This window comes from Tyto alba, unplaced genomic scaffold, assembly GCF_018691265.1.
Source record: "Tyto alba isolate M040663 unplaced genomic scaffold, T.alba_DEE_v4.0 Super-Scaffold_48, whole genome shotgun sequence".
Lineage (NCBI taxonomy): Eukaryota > Metazoa > Chordata > Aves > Strigiformes > Tytonidae > Tyto > Tyto alba.
In genome coordinates, this window is record NW_024881324.1 from 7,217,559 (window position 1) to 7,230,491 (window position 12,933).

Here is a 12,933-nt window from a genome sequence, read left to right on the forward strand (position 1 = left end):
ACTTTTTGGCATTCCCTAGGAATTCAGACCCTTATAAAACATGAAGTTTGGGTCACTTTTTGTAAGGGTGAAGCCAAGTCCAAGCTCCTGAATTCAGATGGAATTGCTCTGTTGAATGAAAAAAGGACTTGGGCTGGGCCCATAACAGATCTTGTCTTCCATGCTGATGTGGCAGTTTCATTTGCTTTTTCATCTTGTGGGTTCTTGAATGATCGTCTGCTGAGAGAATTCCTGAAAGTTTCTTTAATTTTCAGCACACCTTACATACTACCTATAGACTATGCCAAAGCCCTAGTCTCTTTATATGGAGCTGTTCCCTCACACACCACTTACTGTGGTTCAACATTGCTAAGAGAACCTATCCCTGGTCCTTTGTAGCTGCTTGATTTGTTTTAATAACTGGATGAGGTATATTATTTTGTATATTTTCTGACACACTAGAATTAGACCCATCCCTATTTTACTGTAGGGATAATAAATGTCACCATTACATGTCTACCACTCAAGTTCTGATATGCACTGCGAAGCTAGATAGCACAACAAACTAGGTAATATCCTAGGCTGTAATGTCCACAGTGTAGAACACAACAGGCCAGTTCAATCTTTCAAAAGATTCATTCCTGAGAATTATTTATCACCCCTTTCTTAAAACCCTATATGAAGGACATGTCACAGCATTGCTGTGAATATCCTGTCCCAGTACCTCATTTCTCTGCAACTAGAAAATTTCTCTGATGTACAACATAATTATCTTTGATGCAGATCTCATTGTCTCCTCAGTGGCCACAGAGGCAATCAGTAACAACCTTTTATGTACCAGACTGATGGGGGACCCTGTAACATAGATGTTTCTGCTATGGTTCCAAGGACCCAGAATTCTGGGGGCCTTTCTCTGCCACATATTTCCCATCTGACCTCAGACAACTCTGTTAACCTCTGTATTTTGCTACCTCAAAGGGATACTATGAGGGCAAGTTCACTGGTGTTTCCGGGGGTGTTCAGACACTACACTGACAGGGGCTACATAGGTGAAGAGAGAGAGAGAGCAGACATACAATTATTAATCTGGTAAAGGACTGATATTTAACTCAGCACTACTCCCAAACAAACGTTTTATCAGCATGTCTCTTATCTCTGGAATTTTGTTTTGTGCTGCGCTACTTTACTTGTTGGTTTGTGTTTTGTTTTGCAGCTTCCTGGAAAAGAGAACTTTAAAAACATGAACATAAAACGCCTGGTAAAAGTTGTAACTGGCTCTGACTGTCCGTGGTATGACAGCCAACAAATATCACCTGCTGATGATTTACAGATTCCTGGGAGATGTGGTGTTGAGTCTCAAAGAATTGGAACAAGAACAACTCGCCCAATATGCTTCTCGGGAAACAGTGTAATGTATCCACCCGCTTCATGCTCTCCTAATTTAGGACATGTGTGGTGTGTAATGATGAACTGGCCAACTGTTTATGTCGCTGTAAATCTCATTCCCCACCTTACAAAACACCCTTGGTTGACCCCTTCTTTCATGAAAGCTCAGTCCAGTGTTTCCAGTGCACCTCTTGGGAGAGAGACGGATCACACTAGCTGTTTGCAAATGCACTTCTTCAGAAAGAAAAATGCAATGTTATCTTGTTCTTAATGCATTGGGTAGCCTTTTCAAGTCCTGTGACCCACTTTTGCTTCCCTTTAAACTGTGACCAGTATTTATTTATCCCTTTTTAAACACAATAATTTATTTAAGAATCTAATCAGCAGTGTTGAAATGATCTTTGCACTACACCACTATCACTGAAGGAAATTTATGAATGCATTATACAAGAAAGATCCCATTATCTAAAGAGCTTTCTACTAAAAGGATTTGGCATCTCAAAAGTAAGAGTTGAAATTCTGAGCTAAATTTATAATGTAGATATGTGAACATTATTTATAGATCTGAAAGGTATTCCAGCTGAATCTGACAAGTTTGTCTGGATTGTTTATTAAAAATAGAACTGTTTCAAGTTCAAAGGATTTCATAAGCAAGTTGGGTATTTAGGAATCAGACAGATTGTAAAGGTACTTGTGTAACAGATAGAAGTTTAATGGTCTAGGCTGCCTCTTCAGTGAGTGGAGAGAGATTGGCATGTTGCAGTTAAGTTTTGTTTTCTTAGGCACTTATGTCTGGATGGGAATTTATTGGCTGATCATCTCAGCAGGGCATTACAGTGCATTTGTAGTTAATCATTATCATCATTTGCCAGTTCCAGTTCTCTGGGCTTCAGATCAAGAGAACATTTCTGAAAGCTACCTGAGATGTAGTCACCTGGAGCATAAAATGACCGGATCAAAAAAAAGAGAGTCCCACCTGTGCAGTCTTGCTCAACCATAGGAACTGAGCTGTTGCTGGTTGTGTAACAGGACAGATACTACAGGACGATCTCCACTTAGCGCATGGCTGATGGAGAGAACATCATCACTAGAGGACCTAGTTCATAAGTCCCAAATGGTTTCTAGGGTATGAAGGCTCCAAGACATTTGGCTCAACATAGTCAGGACAGTTATGTTTCTGGACATGCTCAGCAGAAGAATTAAAGGTGCTTCAGTGGGTGCTCTGGAGGGGGACCCAGTGGTTAGGGGAGAGACACAAGGTCACTTACTTGCTGTCAGGCCTCTCCACTCCATCCAAATGGCACTGTGGGCACCTAAATGCAGGCTTAGATCCAGTCCTTTGTCCTCCATGGACTTGAACCGACAGGTGGAGATAACCAATTAGTTCTACCCAAATGTAGGTCTGGAATCAGGATCTGATAGCTGGAATTAATGAGAGCAGTACATGTGAAGCCTGGTTTTCTATGGATTTGAATCTCATGACTGAATTATTCTGTGCCTAAGAAGGCATGAGCTCTAGTCCAAGGTTTGGCTGTGGTTGTGAAGTTCCTCAAAGTGCTTGACTCTGGGGATTCTCTGGTGACTAATAAATATGATAAAAGAGTTCTTCACGGAGGTCTCTTTTGTTAAGAGCACTACAATTATTTCCTGAACTGCCTTCTTACTTTCACAATATTTGTGGAATTTAATCTTTTATCTATTAGTCCTCTAGTAGGTTGACTTGAAATGTGAAAAAAGGTTCACAAGTCTTTGGTGTGGGGAGAGAATGTAGACAGGTACAGGGCAACATGCAGTGATTTCCTGAGAAAAGTAAAATAAAATGAGCATAGTGTCTGTCCTATGAAGCTTACTATATATTTGAAGGATGGACAAAGCACAAGAGTATGGACTGAGGGTGGTATGGTATATTAAGGACTCATGTCAGAAGGACTGGGCAATTCTTTTAGCAACCTGATGAGACCCTCAGTTAAGTTTGCCACTACCTACACTGCTGGGGTCTATTGACATGATCTTGCTCAGAGGTATGATGCAGGAATTAATATCCTCGCACTTTCCATTACCTCATTTGCTTAGTTATATATTATATATTCCACATGGGTTCTGTAGGGAAAAGAGAAATAAAGATGAAAAGAGAGGACTGCCATTTTTTCCATGAAGAGCAGATTGCAAGAGTGTGGCATTTTTCCCACACATCTTGAATAGTTTTGGGCTTGAGCTTTTTGAGGAGTTTTTAATTAATTTATTGTTTAAGTAACTGTAATGAGAAGAATCCCTGCCACACTGATTCTAATGAGGATTGCATGTGCTCTGTGTCTTTCTCATTGTGGCCTATATCATTTAAATATCTTAACCAACATGTGCTGTGGCAGATTTCACTTATATCTGCTTAAATTAAAGCTTGTCAGTTTAGGAGCTAAGAAGCATGCAAATATTTGAGAGAGATTTGACATTCAATGCTGAAATCATTGCACTAAATATCTGGCATCAATGACATTACTTGAGAAGGGTTAGAAATTATTTCTGTGTTGTACAGGCTGGACATTCTGGATTTAAAGAAGAAAAAATATACTTCACCTTCTGTGTTCATAATTAAGGTCTCCACCAAAATTTCAGCTTCTTTTTCTTCTATATTTTCTCTGAGCAATATGTGACTGTTTGAGTTCCTCAAAGTTGCTGCTAGGAGAACAAACAGTACCAATATCTCAGAAGTAGTTGGAGTAATAGCACGATTTCGCTGTAAAAGGAATGGCATTTCCTTATGTTCTCATCCCCCAGAAATGCAAGGGAAGATGGCGCTGAGCTGGAAGAATCTCATGGAACCTTGAATATTTGAACAGCTCTAGCTGCAGGAGATGAAGCTTAATTTCCCGTGTGCATGTATTTTTTCTTTTTATGGGTTGCTGTAGCAAAACACCATACTGTATGTAGTATGTACAACAGTGTACAGCATGGAAACTTTTCTGTGCTGGAAATTACTTGCTTGTTGACACACTGAAGTCAAACTTGGGTATTAATACAGACGTATTACACCTCTAAATTTAATCTGAACTATAATGTAATTGTAGTGGTATTTAATTGTCAATTATGAAAAGGACCAGAACCCAAATACTCCAATACCAAGAGAGAGTGTTTGCTACCAAACTTTGAGTTACGGGATCAGTGAATATGCAGTGGACAAACAATATCAGTGTAGGTAGGATCATAAGATAATTTAGGTTGGAAAAAAACTCAGGAGGTCTCTAGTCCAACGTCCTGCTCTAAGCAGGATCAGCCATGAGATGAGACATGTTGCTTAGGGCTTTATCCATGTGGGCCTTGAAAACCTCCAAGGAAGCTGCACAACCTCTGGACAATTCTGTTCTCAGGGGAAAAAAACAAAACAAAACAAAACAAAACAAAAACAAAAACAAAAACAAAAAAAAAAAAAAAAAAAAAAAAAAAAAAAACAAAAAACCCCCACAAAACGAAGCACCTTATAGCCAGTCTGAACTTCTCTTTTTTTTCAATTTTATGGTCTTTTCACCATGCACCACCGTGAAGAGGTTGGCTCTGTCTTCTTGATGGCCTCCTCACTCAGCAACAGGGTGCTCTGCTGACCACCAGCTTCTGGTGACTGAGATGCAGAGAGGAGGCCCAGACAGTGTTCTGACATTTTAGATGGTATAAAGGCAAGTAATGGATGTTAAATACATTTCCTCTTCCAAAGTCTGCATATTGGCCTACTCCGTCAGTCCCACCACTTCTTTCAAAGCATTTTTTTTTGGTTCAACCTCAGACTGCTGGGTTTCCTAGTGTTCAAAGATTCAGAGAGTTGGGAAGAGGGAGCATTTTCTGATCTGTATTGGTTTATCTTGTTTCCAGTTAGGCACAGGAAAAAACACCACTTTCCACAGAAAGTTTCAGTGTCCCATTTTCCAGTTTATTCTCCAATTCTTTTAGGATCTGATTTCTGGGCATAATCGTCTGCAGTTATAACTTGGTAGTTTCAGTTTGTATTCCTTCAATATTTCTTATTTATTGTTAAACTATGTGTAAGCAGTGGTACAAGCCCTGAGCATATCCTGCTCTGCATAGTCTCATCAGAGCCATGAGAGAAGAGTCATTAACTCACATCCTGGCCCTGCTACCTGTTCACTCTCAGTTATGTCAGCTCCAATTTTTGTCCCTTGCAAATGACATACAGCCCACTGTCATGTTCAGGTCACTAGCTTTGAAGGAGCAGTAATCTGCCCCTCCATCAACTAAGATCAACCTAGTTGAAGGTCAGATCTGTCATGCAGATCTATTTATAATATGAGTGAATCTGCAAAAGAAGTGGTAGGCAGAATACTGGTGGGGAAGCTGGAGTTGACAGAGCTGAGCCAGATTTTACAGCACTTGAGCTTTCTTGTAAGAGAATTTTGCTTTGTGTTCAAACTCAGGACAGGTCCAAGTGGAGGTATTGTTCAATCCAGCAGAAACAATATGGAGGATTGGGTTCCTCCACCCTGAAATGTTGTGCAGCTCTACCTCTTCAACTGCACTTCTTCATGCTGTGGACCTCTGTGATCCTCTCCCTTTCCTCCAGCTCTCCTGGAATAATCCCTGTTGGCAGCCTCCTATAGCACTGGAGTGCTGAATGTTTCAAGGCCAACTGATAAATCTTCACTATTTGGATAAGAAAACATATATAGAAAGATGAAATGACATGGTACTGCTCCCTGTGCTTTGCAGAACTGGTATTTGCTGTTGTCTGGGCCCCTGTTAATTGAGAAGCTTAGGAGAGGGGCTCAGGAACTTCATACACTCAGGGTTCTTCTGCATTTTATTCTCAGTGATTGTATTAATTTAATTTGTTTCCCCTAAAGAGCTGGACAGGCTTTCTCCAGCTTTGGTGCTGCACATTAATACTTAAGCATAATATGGCTTAGAAAAAAAGATGAATTGGTGAATAGTTAGGAAATTCAAGGCACATTGCCCTTTTGAGTAATGATTCTGCATATGGCAGGGGGAGGAAAATATTGATATAGGGCCTCTATGACCGATTCATGGGTAAACAATTATTTAGAAAACATTGATTTGGAATGAAAAGTCAGCTCAGAGGCCTGACAGTTATACAACAGTCCATGAGATTAATCTGGGAAGGTTGTGAAGTCAGTCAAAAATCAAATTCATTCCTGAACAAAACTGCCCTGGTTTTGGAAAATAGAGAGAAAAACAAAGCAATGTTGATTGCTGTAGCTGGAAAAAAGCATCCTCCAGGCTTATGACATTATAAAGACAAAATCTTGTACATTAGATAGATCAAGCTCAATGTTCAATATATGCACATGAACAATATCCTTTTGAGTGATGAGTGTGTAAGCTCTACTAGAATTTCCAGCACATGAAAGACTTTAAATGGACTCATCTAAGTTTTTATGGCATGCTGTGTAAGCCAGCAAAGTGAGGTTGGAGAGTCAGGCAAGGGACCTGGGAAGGCAGAAGTCTCCTGGTAATCCTTATTATCTTGGATGTATCCCTTTCCCTGCTCTGGTTTCCCAACTGGAAAATGAGGATAATGACAAGGTCCGATGGACAGTGTCTGCTTTATTTGTTCTTAGTTTATAGGTTAGATTTCTTTAAAAAAAAAACATAGTTGGCTCTGCTGCAGCCCTTGTGAGAGGAAGATGGGTCCTCCTACCCTTTCTATCCATGCAGTAGTGTCAAGGAGGAGGTGATTTCACAGAAGAGATAGTGTATGGCAGACAGGAGGGGCAACCACTCATTAAGAGAGGTCTCCAACCCAGGGGGCAGATTGGGAGGTAGCAGAGATAAGCAAGAAAGACTCACAATGAAGTGTCTTTAGGATGGGAAGAAGCAGCTTCACAGGGACTATGAATGACTTGCTGTGGTCCAAATATTGACAGAATTGAATGAAACCAGGGTAGAAGGCATCCTTGTAAGGATGCAGTGGGCAGGGAAAAAAATTTATGTTATTCATTTTATGGTGATTGTGTTTGACCTAGTCAGTCCAGTTTACACTGCTTTAAGAAGTTAAACATTCTAATGTATATTTTAGTAAAATCCAGTTGTTTTATGATCAAAAGCCTTTCTTATCTCTTTTGAGGGGCTTTGGATAAGGGAGGTTTACCTGCTAAATTGGGATCTCTTAACACAAGGATGCTCTTTCTTTGTAAGATGATTTAGGATTCTTGGAGTGAAAAGTACCACAGAAGAGTGAAATTGTAGTTATTGAACTGCTGAATACTCACTCAGGTCTAGAAGTTAATTTCCTGCCCTCATATGCAGCTTCTCCCTGCTGATGAGCACCTTGAATTCTGCACAGTTTGTAAGAAGTTAGTCCTTGAAGGTATGCTATTCTTCTCTGGTGGTACTGAATACAAAGTGAAAGCAACCAAGATTCTGCTTGTCTTGGCTGAAGTAGAAACATCTTCAATCAATTAAACTATTGAAATGATCTTTTGTTCTTTGATACCTTTTTGTTCCCACCTGTCCCTTTGTTATATCCTTTCTGATGCTGAAGTGAAGGCTCTTTGGAGACAGGGCCACCTCTGCTTCTGCGTCTCTGGAGGTGGGCAGATCACTTCATAGTGCTGCTATGGAATGGTTTCCATCAACTCTAGGTCCCAGTGGGGCATGTAATTCTCCATAAATGGAGAGGCAACTTTCCAGATTTTATCAAAAAGAAACACAGAAAAGAAAATATGTGATAGATGGTTTTCTTTCTTTTGATCCCTTTTTCTGTAGATAGTGCATGTCAAATTTAACTTGAATAGTCCCAGTGAGATCCATTTTATTAGCTCTAATAATTTATATGTCTTACAGACATAAACCTCCCTTCTTGCCCATTCCTGTCAAAGTCACTATACTGAATTCCTCAGATATAGTCTGAGCCTACACAGACATCAAGATCCCAGTAACCGGAATGTATTTTTTAAGTCGCAGGGAATTCTCGAAGTATCTTATCACCCAAAGTCAGGTATTAATTGTAAGTAATAATCCTAATTCTTATTAATTATGGCTGTAGAATTATGTTGGACCCTCTCCATTTTTTTTAATGTTTTAGGCAAAGCTCCATGACACTTTGACAAATGTTTAGAAAAATGGCCTGTATGTCTTTTTCTCAGAGCAAATAAATTAAATTTTATGGAATGGAAGTGGAGGGTAGAACTGAATAAGCTAGCTGCAATGGAAATAGTCTTTCAAAACATTGGAAAAGTTAGACACTCGCAATAGCATGTGGTCTAATTTCCTGAACCTGTGAGAAAGGACATGAATTACTATATAGCTTACTGCTGAACATATGCTTGCTTCCTCATGTATGTAGAAGGCAAGGATGGAATATGTGTGTGAGTCAAGTCCAGCATTTCTCATTCTGTCTCTTACAAGTTCAAAACCAAAGCAGATATTGTGAATGACAAAATGTCATGCCATGAAGTGAGCCAGAGTAGTCTAGATGTTTCTAAACTGGACTGGACAAGAAGAAAAGTAACTTTTGCTAACGGATACCTTTTTAATTTGTCAATAGCTTTTATACTGGTTTTAAAAATCTTATCAGAAGCTTTGGAGTTATATTTTTTCAGTGTGTACCAAAATGATCAATGTTATAATTTTATGTAAAAAACATACTCATCTGCTGCTCCTCTGGCATGGCAGTCTTTCTCCAATATTCCTGCACTCTTTTCACAACATTTCCAAATAAATTTGCTGAAGCTTGAAGTAGAGGTGGGGACAAAGAGGTTGCAGTGGGTTTTTTTGGAGTGTTTTCTTTAATGTGTGGTTTGGTTTGTTGTTTGGGGGGGTTCGTTTGTTTGTTTTGGTTTTGTGGTTTTGTTTTGTTTGGTTGTTTTTTTTTTTTTTTTTAAGAAACAAACATCCCTGAGTTTAAAACTCGGAAGGAAATCTTCGCTCCTTTGAGTCAAGATCAAGGTGAGATCCTGCATACATAGGTTCGGTTGCCATCTAGGGAATGTAGTGCATTCACAATTCATATCCAATTTACTGCCTTTACGTGAAAGGATTCTGGATTTCAGAGCCTGATGGTGGAGTGACACTGAATACAAGATTATTTAGCACTTTATAGAACTTTTATTAGCAGCTCTATAATCACATTAACTTAGACTGAAAATTTGAACTAATTCTTTCCCTTGAGGCCCAGGCTCTAATAATGGTAAAAATCTGTGAAATAGGATAAATACAATTCAATAATTATATTGATAAATAAAATGAAAATCAACTAATTGTGTCATTCAGTCAGTTGCCTGCCTCCGTTGTTGCTGCCTTTCTGCATCAGTGACTGCTAAACTTTTTCTGTCACACTTCAATAAATTTAATTGTGCAGAATAAATGAGCTAATTTTTGAAGTCACAGGCTCTGTTTGCAAGATAAGGATGATGATTTATTGACCTCCTCTAACTCTGTAAGAGTGTCACCCTCCTTTTTACTGACAACCATAAGAAGGGGTTTTGTCCCTCTTCACCCAACGCCTTGCTAAATCCTGCTTTGTATATTTACCTTCCCATCTCATTTTCTTGAAGTCACATAATACACCACAATAGACCAAAGATCCCTGCTTCAGTTGGTGGCTATACAGACTATTTCAAGTGATTAGCAGAGCTGTAGGACTTTTATATTTCTTTTTAGTGTTGTTTTCTTCAGATGATCATTTAATTCTCTGGATTTTGGAAGGATGGCTGCTAAGGGGAAGTATGGGAAAAGGGACACAGATTAATACCTGTTTTTTCTGGAATCTCTGGTCTAATCTCATTCATGAATCATGAGCTCATCCACCCTACTGGGTTGTACACTCACTTCAGTGCTCATTCACATTGATAGTTTGACCATGAACACAGGAAAAAGTCAGATATTAGGCATTGGGCATGCCTCATGAAAAAATTGCCTGCTTTTGTAACTTCTGTTTCTGTTTCTAGGTTGTTGTGTTTAGATGCTGAGAAGATTTTATCTATCTTATCTGTTATATTACTGCTGCAATGGGTTTGCTAAACTGACATAAAATGGTGGGAGTGAATAGTCTGAACCCTCTCTTTCCCACCTCTTTGATTTACTTTGATTGTGATCCAGGGTTTTTTTAGCAAAACATCTGTATGACAACCACAACTACCCTTTTCATAAGGCTGGATCTTTTGCTCTATTCTTTAAATTAAAGCTACAGAACAACCTATATGCATATGGAAAGATACTGTGGTACAACTCTGTCTCTGTTACAGCAGAAAAATCAGTTGTCATGCTGTAGCAATGTAACACGTGAATCAAAAATCTTGGTATCTTGTTGAGTCAATAAAACTCTTTAGAGAAAAATAAAATCAACATCAGCACATCAACTATGTCAAAAAATGGTCTCAAAATTCTGCCTCCCTTCCTCTGGCAAATCCAATAAAAGAGAAGGATGGGGACACCTTCTTCATATTATTGAATGGCTGCCTGCTGAGGTGCATAGGGGTATGGAATCCAAACAGTTTTCCATCTCTGTGTACACTGTGTTTGTTCTTTACAGTGAGATTAAGTCTACTCTTCTTTGAATATGGAGCTAGGCAACATAGCAAGTGAAATATATATGAAAGCTAGCTAGACTTTGACAAACTTGGCCTCCTAGAAGTGCACAGCAAAAGACTTTTTATGGAGCCAGGATTTCAGTTGGGCACCTAGAACACAAACTGTGAGAAGCCTTTTTCTCGTGTTTTAGTTGTTATATGGGACCTCTTTCTGCTGTAATTTTCTTCTAAAGAAGACTTATAACCTCCTAAATATTTCCTGTCAGGTGCTGGCTAGGTGAAATGCATCCTAGGGAATTGCAGCTGGAGGAATCACAACATCGCACGTACAGAGCAGTCCAAATTTCTGCCAAACTCTTCACTGTGTTTTTAACTCAGACTGCTTGCACTCTGTGATTAATGCTTGTAGCAAAAGGCAGACCTAACCCAGAAAAGCCTTCTGCATCATGGGTCTGCCTTTCTTCAAACAAAAACTTATGTCCAATTTAACAACCTGCCCTGGGAGCTCCACACAAACCTAACACAGACAGCTTTTGCATGAGATGTTAATTGCTGTTCCTCCCTGTTTTCATCATGTAGTTGGTGTCTGTGCCTTGGTTGCTGGGGGTTGCTTAATTTAGACTATCTCAGGAACCTGTCAACCTGCACCTGAGCAATTACATTGAAATTTGGGGGAGTATGAAAGTAAATTAAACCTGAACAAAACTTACTCTTTGGTGAAGAAACCTTTGCCAATTTTAACAGGATAAAATTCTGCCAGCATGTAATGTTTTATTGGGCTGTACTGAAATACTTTGGAGAAAGATTTCCAGTTCATAAAACACTTCCAAAACGTCAATTGACCTTATGTTTTGTGGGCCATTATAATTTTTCTCTTTGCAAACCAACTCCCAGTTGTTCTGCAGATTTCTTGCACCAAGAACAAGAAGATAAAGTTTGTACTGAAGTGCTGGACCTTGTGGGAGGTACAGGAGATTTCTGAAAATGCTGTCTGATTCAGATCAACGTTTCTAAAACCATGACTTCCACTGAAGGCATGCTGTGTCCTTCCTCTGAAAGAGGAATTCAGCAAACTCTTACAATAAAAGTAATGCTCATTTTCCAGTTCAGATTTTTTTTTCTCCTGTGACCTTTTCCAGATCTTAAATTGTAAGTAGAAGAGTAGAACATATTTTCTAATTAATCTGAATTGAACACACTCATCATACTCTGTAAATCATAATGCAGTTCTGTCCTTCTTTATCCTTTTTCATTGATGCTCTGGTTATGTGGGTATGCTGGTCTGATCTGGAAGTGACTTGGCAGAATGCCACACAGAGTCTGATTTACAGAGCAAGTACAGGGTTCAAGCTTTGGTGAAATAGGCAGTCTGTAGATTAAACCAAAGTTAGGCAAATAATGGTTCTTCACAAAAGAAAGCCCATCTTCCCCGTTGCTGAACTGCCCAGGTATGGAGATAAATCAGAACTGAGTACAGAGATGAGACTTCATACTGCCCGATGCAATTTAGGTATTTAGGTATATTCCAAGAATACAAGGTTTTTGGTTCATTCTGCAGAAGAAAGGGAAGACAGACCCATTATTTGGGCAATGCATGGCCAAGGCCAGGGTTGAGATTTGAGATCTTTCGGTGTTCTTTGATGTTTGAAAACTAAGGTGGTAATACCAAAACCATCCAGTTATGTAAAAATGAGGACCATGAGGCTGTACTTGAAGCCCAACTGAAAACAATTGGAAAACAATGTCTGGAGACCAGAGCCATTCTCTGTCCATGGCTCGCTTGGGTCCCTGTATTGCCAGGCCACTTCCAGAACAGACCTAATATGATCAGATTAGAGCATCCCCTACTTCATGAAATATGCTTACTGCATGATGTTTGTTTCCCGTTGGGATTTTTTTTTTATGTTGTAGTTTTGAGACTGCCTTGGAATATTTTATATAACATCAGCCACTGTGCAGATTTGTGTATTGTACTCTAATTACTTAAATAGGGGATTTTGTATGCTACAGCCAGTGATTCATGAACTGCAGGGTATCTGCAAAAACAGGCTTTCATTGGGATTATGGGATGTAA